Here is a 12,842-nt window from a genome sequence, read left to right on the forward strand (position 1 = left end):
TCAAAAAAGGGAATAGGGATAACCCCGGGAATTACAGGCCAGTTAGTCTTACTTCGGTGGTAGGCAAAGTAATGGAAAGGGTACTGAGGGATAGGATTTATGAGTATCTGGAAAGACACCGCTTGATTAGGGACAGCCAGCACGGATTTGTGAGGGGTAGGTCTTGCCTTACTAGTCTTATTGAATTCTTTGAGGAGGTGACCAAGCATATGGATGAGGGTAGAGCAGTGGATATAGTGTACATGGATTTTAGTAAGGCATTTGATAAGGTTCCCCATGGTAGGCTTAGGCGGAAAGTCAGGAGGCATGGGATAGTGGGAAATTTGGCCAGTTGGATAGAGAACTGGCTCACCGGTCGAAGTCAGCAAGTGGTGGTAGATGGTAAATATTCAGCCTGGAGGCCAGTTACAAGTGGAGTTCCGCAGGGATCAGTTCTGGGTCCTCTGCTGTTTGTAATTTTTATTAATGACTTGGAAGAGGGAGTCGAAGGGTTCGTCAGTAAATTTTCAAATGATACTAAGATTGGTGGAGTTGTGGATAGTGAGGGGGGCTGTTGTCAGCTGCAAAGGGACTTAGATATGATGCAGAGCTGGGCTGAGGAGTGGCAGATGGAATTCAATCTTGTTAAGTGTGAGGTTGTCCATTTTGGAAGGACAAATAAGAATGTGGAATACAGGTTTAACGGTAGGGTTCTTAGTAAGGTGGAGGAGCAGAGGGATCTTGGGGTCTATGTTCATAGCTGTTTGAAAGTTGCCACTCAGGTGGATAGAGCTTGTAAGAAGGCCTATGGTGTATTAGCGTTCATTAGCAGAGAGATTGAATTCAAGAGTCGTGAGGTGATGTTGCAGCTCTACAGGACCTTGGTAAGACAACATTTGGAGTACTGTGTGCAGTTCTAGGAAAGACGTGGAAGCTTTGTAGAGGTGCAGAGGAGATTTATCAGGATGTTGCCTGGAATGGAGAATAGGTCGTACGAGGATAGGTTGAGAGTGCTAGTCCTTTTCTCATTGGAACGGCGAAGGATGAGGGGTGACTTGATAGAGGTTTATATGATGATCAGGGGAATAGATAGAGTAGACAGTCAGAGACTTTTTCCCTGGGTACAACAGAGCGTTACAAGGGGGCATAAATTTAAGGTGAAGGGTGAAAGGTATAGGGGGGATGTCAGGGGTAGGTTCTTTACCCAGACAGTGATGGGGCATGGAATATGCTGCCTGTGGGAATAGCAGAGTCAGAATCATTGGTGACCTTTAAGCGGCAATTGGATAGGTACATGGATAGGTGCTTAAGCTAGGACAAATGTTCGGCACAACATTGTGGGCCGAAGGGCCTGTTCTGTGCTGTTTTGTTCTATGTTCTATGTACTATCCCTCCAAACCCTTCCTATTCATATACCCATCCGAATGCCTCTTAAATGTTGCAATTGTACCAGCCTCCACCACTTCCTCTGGCAGCTCATTCCATACACATACCACCCTCTGCACGACAAAGTTGCCCCTGAGGTCTCTTTTATGTCTTTACCCTCTCACCCTAAACCTATGCCCTCTAGTTCTGGACTCCCCGACCCCAGGGAAAAGACTTTGCCTATTTATCCTATCCATGCCCCTCATAATTTTGTAAACCTCTATAAGGTCACCCCTCAGCCTCCGACACTCCAGGGAAACAGCCCCAGATTGTTCAGCCTTTCCCTATAGCTCAAATCCTCCAACCCTGGCAACATCCTTGTAAATCTTTTCTGAACCCTTTCAAGATTCACAATATATTTCCGATAGGAAGGAGACCAGAATTGCACACAATATTCCAATGGTGGCCTAGCCAATGTCCTGTACAGCTGCAGCATTACCTCCCATATCATTGTTTTAATCTCTAGAGAATACAACCCAATTTATTCAGCCTGCCATAACAGAACTATTCCCTCATCTCCAGGTCTAATTCATGACCCTTTGCTGTGCAGTCTCTAAAGCAAATAAATACTTCATAAAATATGAAAATCGAAACTGCAAACAATAGTCCAGATGCGGTCTCACAAAACACCTTAACATGTGCAACATGACTTCATTATTCTTGTCATCCAGTTCCCATTTGCCTTCCTAATTGATTCTTGCAACTGCATGTTAATTTTCTGTGCAAATATCCATGTATGTTTGGATGGCAACATTTGAAAACATATTTTGCTTTCCTGTCCTTATAACCAAAGTTAAGGACCTCAAACTTCCCATTTTACACTCCGTACACCAGCTCACCATTCATTGGGAGTTGGTTAGTTCAGTCGGCTGGTGAGTGATGTCAATGGTGTGGGTTCAATTCCTGCACGGACTGAGATTACCATGAAGGACTCTTCTTCTCAATCTCTAAAAGTCACTTCTGTGCTGGAGGACCTCTTATCTCAACATCGTTTTATCCCTTACCTCTCTAAGTTTTTGTCTTAATTCATCTACTCCAATAGTTAGATCAGGAAAGTCTATGATACATTACATAAACACTTGAAGTAAAATTACTGATTTTACCTGTTCTCTTCTGGCTTGGATTAGATCAGAGATTCAAGTGATCTGGCAGCCCATGAAAGGGCTGCATTGATGGAACTGCAGGAATCCATGGAGAAATTGGATTCACTTTCCTTCTCTGTCACATCCAAGGGTACTGCAGGAAGCAACGAATGAGATTGCTGCGCATTTAGCTCTCCATGGAGTAGTACTGGATGGTTGGAGGGAAGCGAATGTTGTTCCTCTGTTCAAGAAAGGGAATTACAGACCAGTCAGAATTATGTCTGTGGTAAACGAGATATTGGAAATGATTCTGAGAAATGGGATGGTGATGATTTGGAAAAACATAGTTTGATTAAAGGTAGTCAGTATGGCTTTGTGAGGGGCAGCTCACAAACTTTATTGAGTTCTTTAAGAAGGTGCTGAGACAAGTTGATGAAGGCCGAGCAGTGGATGTGTTGTCTAGTGATTTCTGTAAGGCATTTGATTAGGTTCCCCACAGTAGGCTCATTCAGAAGGTTAGGAGGTATGGGATACAGAGAAATGTAGCTGTCTTTGGATACAGAATTGGCTGGCTGAAAGAAGACAGAGAGTGATAGTGGATGGAAAATATTCCGCCTGGATGTTGGTGACCAGTGGTATCCCACAGGGATCTGTCCTTGGGCCTCTGCATTTTGTAATTTTACAAATGATGTGGATGAAGACATGGTAGGGTGGGTTGGTAAGTTTGCAGATGACACAAAGATCGGTGGTGATGTAGATAGTGTCGAGGGCTGTTGCAGGCTACAACAAGACATTGATAGGATGCAGTGCTGGGCTGAGAAGTGGCAGATGGAGTTCAACCTGGATAAATGTGAAGTGATTCATTTTGGAAGGTCGAATTTGAATGGTTAAAGGGTTAAAAACTGGATTCTTGGCAGTGTGGAGGAACTGCGGGATCTTGGGGTTCACGAACATAGATCCCTCCAAGTTTCCACCCAAGTTGATAGTGTTTTAAGAAGACATATGGTGTTTTGGCTTTCATTTTCAGAGGGATTGAGTTTAAGAGCAGTGAGATTTTGCTGCAGCTCTAGAAAACCCTGATTAGACCACACTTGGAATATTGTGTCCAATTCTGGTTGCCTCATTATAGGAAGGATGTAGATGCTTTAGAGAGAGTGCAGAGGAGATTTATCACGATGCTGTCTGGATTGGAGGGCATGTCTTACGAGGAGGGGTTGAGTGAGCTCAGGCTTTTCACCCTGGAGAGAAGAAGGAAGAGAGGTGATGTGATAGAGGTGTACAAGGTAATGAGAGGCATAGACAGAGGAGATAGCCAGAGACTTCTTTCCCAGTGCAGAAATAGCTATCACATAATTTTATGGGAATTGGAGGAAGGTATAGGGAGGAGGTCAGAAGTAGGTTCTTTATGCAAAGAGTGGTGGGTGCGTGGAATGTACTGCCGGCGATGGTGGTAGAGTCAGAGACATTAGGGACATTTAAGTAACTGCTGGACAAGCACTTGGACAGCAGTAAATTGAGGGGTGTGTAGGTTAGGTTGATCTTAGATTAAGATTAATGCTCAGCATAAGATCATGGGCTGAAGAGCCTGTGCGATCCTGTACTGTACTGTTCTTTGTTCTATGTTCTATTAATGTCTAGATGGGTGATACTAATTATTCTCCAAAAATGGAGTGATGTTATTTGCCTATACATAGTAGTTCTTTCTGTAGAAAAGTACAGTACAGGCTTGTTCTTCTGTCCCAAGACATGAATGTACATGTTAGATTGCGGATAATTGGATTTGTTGCTTGACATGTTCTTCACATCATCAAGAATTGAACTTTTTTGCTACAATGAGTACATTGTTAGTGAAAGGCTGGACAGGTCTAGTCTGGTCTTTGTTATTGTAGGGTTTTGGAACCAAACCTGAGGCAGAAACATCCACCTCCCACCAAACAAACAAGTGTCACTGTTAATTCAACTGCAAGTTACCCTGCTGTCAGTCTCCTTCATTGTACACTACTGCTAACCATTGCCTTCTGTTTTGTCTTACAGTTTTTTTTTGTTATCCAATCATGGGATGTGGACATCACTGGCTGGGCTAGCATATATTGCCCAACTCTAGTTGCCCTTGAGAAGATGCTGGTGAGCTGTCTTCTTGAAATGTTACATTCCATGTGTGTGTATATTGACCTACAATGCCCAAAGGGAGGGAATTCCATGGTTTTGACCCAGTGACACTGAAGGAATAGAATATTTCCATGTGAAGATGGTGAATGGCTTGGAAGGGATCTTGCAGGTGATGGTTCCCATGTATCTGCTACCATTGTCCTTCCAGATGGAAGTGGACCTGGGTTTGGAAGGTGCTGTCTGAAAGTCTTTGGTAAATTTCGGCAGAACATTTTGTAGCTAGCACATGCTGCAGCTACTGAGCATCAATGGTGGAGGGATTGGTACCACTCAAGCGCTGCTTTATGCTGGGTAGTATCAAGCTTCTTGAATTTTGTTCAAGCTGCACCCATCCAGGCAAGTGGTGAGTATTCCGTCACACTCCTGACTGGTACCTTATAGGTGGTGGACAGGCTTTGGGGACAGTGGAGGTGAGTTACTCACTGTAGTATTCCTAGTCTTTTGACCTGCTTTTGTAGCCATTGAGTTTATGTGATGAGCCCAGTTGAATTTCTGCTCAATGATAACAGCCAGGATGTTGATAGTTGGGGATTCAGTGATGGTAACACCATTGAGTGTCAGAGAATAGAGCTTAGATTGTCTCTTACTGGAGATGGTCATTGCCTGGCATTTGTGTGACACTAATGTTACTTTCCACTTGTCAGCCCAGGCACAATCATTGTCCAGATCTTGGTTCTCCTGGCCTGCTCTTGACATCTGCAGAGAAATGCCCAACTCCACCAGAAGCACCACCTTCAAGGTCTGAGGATGAGAGCACAGAGATCTCAGAGGAAGCATTGGTAAGAGTGCCTCTTACAGCTTCCCAGGCAGTTCAAATATTGACACCACTAGTGGGAGCCCCCATAGATATAGTGTGGGACCATGTCCTGGTGAGCATCTCACTGTGACAGGTCTGCAGCTGACCAAGGAAGATATACCTGAGGGTATTGGCACTTGAAGGACTGCCAGAGGCAATGCCCAAGCAAGAGAGGATGCTGCGCTATCAACACATGCACAGGGAGGAACAGGAGGAGCAGACAGGGATGTGGAACAGAATGGCCCTCATTGCCCAGAAACTGCCGTGCTACAGTGAGTTACGTGACTGTCCATCTGCCTCCTTGAGGGCGGTACATTGGTCAGTGGTTAGCACTGATGCCTCACTGCACCAGGGACCTGGGTTCAATTACAGCCTCAGTCTGTGTGGAATTTGTACATTCTCTCCATGTCTGTGTAGGTTTCCTCTGGGTGCCCCGGTTTCCTCCCACAGTCCAAAGATGTGGAGGTTAGGGTGAATTGGCTGACCTAAATTGACCATAGGTTTGGTGCATTAGTCAGGGATAAATATAAGCGTAGAGGAAATAGGTCTGGGTGGGTGACTCTTCGGAGAGTAGTTATGCCCTCTTTGTTTGTACGAGAAGGCATAACTACAAATTGAGAGTTGATAGATTTAAGACTGATGTCAGAGGCAAGTTCTTTACACAGAGAGTGGTAAGGGCGTGGAATGCCCTACCTGCTAAGGTAGTCAACTCAGCCACATTAGGGAGATGTAAACAGTCCTTAGATAAGCTGGTGGATGATTTTGGGATAGTGTAGGGGGATAAGCTGAGGTTGGCACAACACTGAGGGCTGAAGGACCTGTTCTGCGCTGTATTGTTCTATGTTCTATGGTTGGTGTGGACCTGTTGGGACAAAGGGCCTGTTTCCACACTGTAGGTATTCTATGATTCTTCCATGGACAGGCCAGCAGAGTCACAGACAACCAAGTGCAGCACCCTCAGGGTCTGCTGGAGAGGCACGCAGCTGCACTCCATCACTCCAGCCATTGGTCCTGAGGACTGAAGTCAGAATGACTGGGGAGGGTTGGGTAGGGAGCATGGGATTGGATCCTGGTCCAAATGTTCCCTCCTCACCCAGGATGGAACCACACCCACACCCCACAGCAGACATTGCAGAGGTAGCCAGGTCTTCCACTCCATCCTACCTGCCCCTCTGCCACCAGCTGATACTTGATCCACTGACAACCTCATCCATTTGAGAGGGAATCACTGGGATTTAACATGTCACTGGTGAATTGCTTTGCTGTTACAGATTCCCTTTGGACTATTGGCAAAGGAATTACAATTTCCTATAAAAGCTGTGAAGAAGCCTGAAGTGGAGTGATTTCTGCATTGCTCTAACTCCAGCCTCTTCAATATCTCTGCTTTGAATCTTTCCAACATTGACCACGGAGCTGTGAAACTCTGGAATTCCCCACACAAAACATTTTTTTTCTCTTTCTTTTCTTCATTCTTCCATTTTCTCTTCCTTCGAGATGTTTCTGGAAAGAAACTTGTATTTTTTTCCCTCAGATTTTTGTTCCTCTCCTTGTTTGGTTTATTTTGTTTGATAATGCTCTTGCTAAGCGTCTTGGAGCGTTGCATTAGGTCAAAGGTGCAATACAAATGCCGACGTTGTTTTAGATTCTCCGGATGTTTTTGTCGGGAATTTGTCCCTCCCTCCAGCCTCAGGAACCTCGATTCAACAGAGTGACAGTGCCACCAAATCCAATAAATTATTGACATTCACCCACGTCATTGTAGATTAAAAATCTACACGTAACTTATTTGAGTGAGCAACGTTTCTGGTAAATTTCTCCGGGTCAAATCCTTTGAGAAATTGTAAATCTATTAAAGATAATTGTACTTGATGATGCTTTTTGAATGTGAGGGACCCTGGCCCTACAACAGATCAGGATTGAACCTCAATGTGATTTAGAACTAGAGCTCGACATTTGTCAGGAAGACAGAACTCCTTATTCCCCGTGCTCTGATCATGCCAGAAAAATACATTTCTCTTCACTGTGGGAGTTCACCGTTACTGGGTTCCCTGCAGAGCTCATTGGTGATGTTCAAAATAGAGGGGAGGGCCAATGAATCATTTGGTTGACAATTGCGATGGAGGGGGAAATCCCGGAAGCTGTGAAATCTCTCCCGGAACAGCGACAGGTCAAGTGGGAATTAAAACTCTCCCGAGAGGCAGAACGCTTGGCGAGATTCCTGAGATGAACACTCCAACAGCCATTTCTTCACATTGTAATCTATCACTTTCTCATTCCCATATCCAGTTCACGAGGCAAATCCTAGCATTCACAGACTTCCAGAGGAAAACGTCACCGGACCCGAGCCACAAACGCTGCCAGACCTGCAGAGCTTTTCCAGCAACTTCTGTTTTGGTACATACTTTACAAGCGTGGACCCAGGATTGAGAAACTACAGCTATGAGGATAAGGTGAAGACGTTAGGACCGTTCTCCTTGGAGAGAGGAAGTTTAAAGAAGAGATTGAACCGAGGTTTTCAAAATCATAAAGTAGATGGGGAAAAGTGTTCCCGCTCGTAAAAGAATCAATAAAAAAGGAATGAAAGGGCATTGATGTGAAGTGATCTGCAAAAAAAAACCTTTCTCACACAGCAAGTAGTGAGGGGACGGAATGCCAGGGTTAGGGTGTGGAGTGGTGGAGGCAGATTTAATCTAGCTGTTCAAGAGAGCATTGATTAATTATTTCATAGAATCCATCGGAATAGCGCGCAGGGGAGCGGGGAGCGATTTGACAATATAAAATTAAGTAAATGAAAGTTGGGTGGGCCAAATGGCCTCCTTCTGGGCGGTAACAATTCTGTGCTCAGGAGGCGTGATCACATCTCCAGGCTGGTGTCAGCGGTGCTGGGGATGACTGCTCCGGGACAGTGCAAAGCCACTGAGCTCAGCGCCAGTTCAGAGCCAACACTCTCCCCTTCAGGTCCCGTGCTCCGGGCTCGTTCATTGCAATGATTCTCAAAATGAGCTCGGACTCCTAAAACTCTATAGATACTTACCAGGGAGTCTGCAACATACATGGGCCCCACCGTTGGGCTTGGCAGGAGCTGGGTGTGCACACGGCGACTGACTGAAGAGGGCTGCTATTTTATTAAACAAATTCTGCCGAATTTTCAAGTTGCACGGGATACTGTTTCGAAGGGAATCTCTGATTAGTAATTCTGACGAAAAGGTCTCCTTCAACCCACACATGCACCTGGAACATGTTAGTGAGGCTGGGATCATATGTTGCCCTCTGCCATCTCAGGTAAAGGCAAAAAGTCCGCGCTAAACCTCCCAAAGAGGAAGGAAGGCATTTTGCAGGATATCGCTGCCGAGTGAAATGAGGTCCAAGTGTTCATTCGGGAATGTGGGATAAGTGGGACATCTCTGGCAAGCCGATTTTCCCCAAACTTTCCTTCAGATTAACTGTAAGATTCTATTTCATCTGTAAGATGCTTTTGAAAGTCTATTTTAACAGGAACAGTCATCTGCCAATAAATCAGAAGCGACTGAAACTCATGGGTCACTGAACAATCCTTTCCCGTCCGGTCCGAATTTTGAGGCAGGACAAGGGGCGTGGAGCTGTACATGGGACATGGACTGTACATAGGGCATGGACTGTACATAGGGCATGGACTGTACATGGGACATGGACTGTACATAGAACATGGACTGTACATAGAACATGGACTGTACATAGGGCATGGACTGTACATAGGGCATGGACTCTGCATGGGACATGTACTGTACATAGAACATGGACTGTACATAGAACATGGACTGTACATAGGGCATGGACTGTACATAGGGCATGTACTGTGCATAGGGCATGGACTGTACATAGGGCATGGACTGTGCATGGTACATGTACTGTACATCGAACATGGACTGTACATAAGACATGGACTGTGCATGGGTCATGGACTGAACATAGAACATGTACTGTACATAGGACATGGACTGTGCATGGGACATGGACTGTGCATGGGACATGGACTGTACATAGGGCATGGACTGTACATAGAACATGGACTGTACATAGGGCATGGACAGTGCATGGGACATGGACTGCACATAGAACATGGACTGTGCATGGGACTTGGACTGGACGTAGGGCATGGACGGTACATAGGACATAGACTGTGCATGGGACTTGGACTGTACTTAGGGCATGGACTGTACATGGGACTTGGACTGTACATAGGGCATGGACTGTACTAGGACATGGATTGTGCATGGGACATGGACTGTGCATGGGACATGTCTATAAGCATGACAATGCTTGTTCAGAGGAAATGGACAATGGGCAGATGGGGGGAGGTTGTAGAGGATATGGAATGCCAGGGTTGGATTATAGAGTACTGGATGGCAGATTTAATTCAGCTGTTCAAACCTGTCGTAAACAGGTTTGGGATTTCAATAAGATGAAAGGAAACGGGAGCAAACATGGGCCGTTCCACTTCTCCACGCTGCTGCATCATTCAATGGCCAACCTGGTGGCAGTTTTAACTTAGCTTAGCTCAACTGTCCATCAGAAATCTGTTTAACTCAACCTTGAATATATCCAGTAACCCAGGTCCCACCTCTCTGAGGAAGAGAATTCCAAAGACTAATCACCCTCCCAGAGCAGTAATTCCATCTCATCTTTTCGTCATTTATATAAATGTATTGAATATAAATATAGGAGGAATGGTTGGTAACTTTGCAGATAACACCAAAATTGGTGGAGTAGTGGACAGTGAAGAAGTTTATCTCAGAGTACAATGGGACTTTGATTACATGGCTGACGAGTGGTGGATGAAGTTTAATTTAGATGTATGTGAGATGTTGCATTTTGGTAAGGCAAACCAGGGCAGGACTTATACAGTTAATGTAGGGCCTGGGGAGTGTTACTGAACAAAGACACAGCTGCACAGTTCCTTAAAAGTGGAGTGGCGGATAGACAGGCTGGTTAGAAGGCGTTTGGCACGCTTGTCTTCATTAGTCAGTGTGTTGAGTCTGGGAGTTGGGAGGTCATGTAGCGGCTGTTCAGGACATTGGTTTGGCCACTTTCGGAATACTGTGTACAATTCTGGTCACCCTTCAATAGGAAGGGTGGTGTTAATCTTGGGAGGGTACAGAAAAGATTTAGAAGGATGTGAGTTGTAGGGTGAAGCTGAATAAGCTTTTTCTTCCTGGAGGATAGGGGACTGCAAAGTGACCTTATAGAGTTTTATAACATCATGAGGGGCATGGATAGGGTAAATTGACAAGGGCTAGTCCTATGGTGGGGGAATCCAAAACTAGGGGGCATATGTTTAAGGTGTGAGCGGAAAGATTTAGAAACGACCTGAGGGGTAACATTTTCACACCACAGGGGCAACGTGTATGAAACCAGCTGCCAGAGAAAGTGGTGGAGACTGGTACAATTCCAAAAATTAATAGGCATCCGGATGGGTGTATGAATAGGACGGGTTTAAAGTGTTTTGAGTCAAACGCTGGAAAATGGGAGTTGGTCAGATTGGAATTGTACACAGTATTCCGGTATAGACGAGTTGGACCAAATGCTCGATTTCAATGCCGTAAGACACGAGGACTCTCAGTGCTCAATGAGAGGTAGCACTACATTGTGATGTTAGTCTGGAAGGCACAGCGGGCTTCCTCCTCTGATCCACATGGGCTTTCCGGGCTATTCTGTAGTTTCGCAGTCACCATCACTGAACCACATTGCCTCCCATGCTGTGATAAATGGTGCCATCTGGAAGGAGCTGCCTGGAAGGGGGACGAGAAACATTCTAAAGTAACTTCCAAAAGGAAAGCGGTTACTTACTTCAAGAGGAAATCGTTACAGATTATAATAGCAATATTTACAGAGTGTAGGAGAAATACTTACAGGGTACAAGATAAATATTTACAGGCTACAGGGTATGGCAGAAATGTTTACAGTGTATAGGGGAAATATTTGCAGGGTGTGGGGAAAATATTAACAGGGTATAGAATAAATGTATACGGGGGAAAGGCTACGGTGTATGAGATAAATACAGAGCACATGATAAAATATTCACCGAGTATAAGATAAATAACTACAGGGTTTAGGGAAAGGGTGGGAAATGGCACTATTCTGAAAGCTCATTCAAAGAGTCGAAACAGGCACAAGGGGCCGAATGGGATGGTTCTGTGTTCAATCATACACTGACTCAAAGACAACTGACTTCAATTTCGTCTATTTGGCGCCGCTTGGAGCCTTGTGGCTTTCTCCTGAGAAAGTTGCACCGCCCGATGCCTCCACCGCCCCTAGCGGCGCCTCTTGAGAAGAGCAACTGCCGGGCACGGTTTAGACCCTGATGTTTTCGAGCTGGAAGAAGTGAGAGCAATATCAGGATCCACCTCAATCCAGCCGGCTGGTGTGAGGGAGCTCTCCCTTTCTGTTTGAGTTAGTTAGATGTATAACTGCCGACGGAACCCGCTGCCTCCGAGGAATACGCTGCGCTCTCCCTATTAAAGTCAAATGGAGTTCTCCCCAGTAAGGCATGCACCATCCTTCAGTGCGGCACTGAATCCTGCTCGCCAGGCTTCTTCCGATGACCCATATTGTCTCCACAGTCTGTAATGTATTCAGGATAACTCCTCATCCTGTCCCATTGACTTATCCCTCAATTATATTCCCCCGCCTTAATATTCATTCATTCATGCTAACTTGGAAAATGTGAGACTGCATTCATAAGGAAATGTTGCAGCACCTGAAGGCGCCCACTGACTAGGAGCAGGGGTCAGCGCACCGCCCAGACATTCAGCTCCTTTCGATGCTGGGCAGGGCACTCCGCGCTCATCTCCTGTTTACAATGAGCTGACCTTTTGCTCTGATGATGTTGGTTAAGCGATAAACATTGACCAGGTTAGATTAGATTAGACTTACAGTGTGGAAACAGGCCCTTCGGCCCAACAAGCCCACACCGACCCGCCGAACCGCAACCCACCCATACCCCCACAATTACCCCTTACCTAACACTACGGGCAATTTAGCACAGCCAATTCACCTGACCCGCACATCTTTGGACTGTGGGAGGAAACCGGAGCACCCGGAGGAAACCCACGCAGACACGGGGAGAATGTGCAAACTCCACACAGTCAGTCGCCTGAGGAGGGAATTGAACCCGGGTCTACAGGCGCTGTGAGGCAGCAGTGCTAACTGCTGTGCCATCGTGCCCCCCCCAGGTTCCTCGGGGGGGATTCCTCGCTGGTCTTCAAACAGCGCCATCTGACCGTTCAGGTTGTTAACAACTTTAACGTCTGTTCAGATGCACAAGGGTTTCACGGAACAGGTTTCAGCACCGGGTATCCCTGGCGAGTGGGGAAGAACAGGGCTGACGCTGCAGCGTTGGTATCCGGCCGAGT

Source organism: Hemiscyllium ocellatum, chromosome 26 (genome assembly GCF_020745735.1).
Source record: "Hemiscyllium ocellatum isolate sHemOce1 chromosome 26, sHemOce1.pat.X.cur, whole genome shotgun sequence".
Classification (NCBI taxonomy): Eukaryota; Metazoa; Chordata; class Chondrichthyes; order Orectolobiformes; family Hemiscylliidae; genus Hemiscyllium; species Hemiscyllium ocellatum.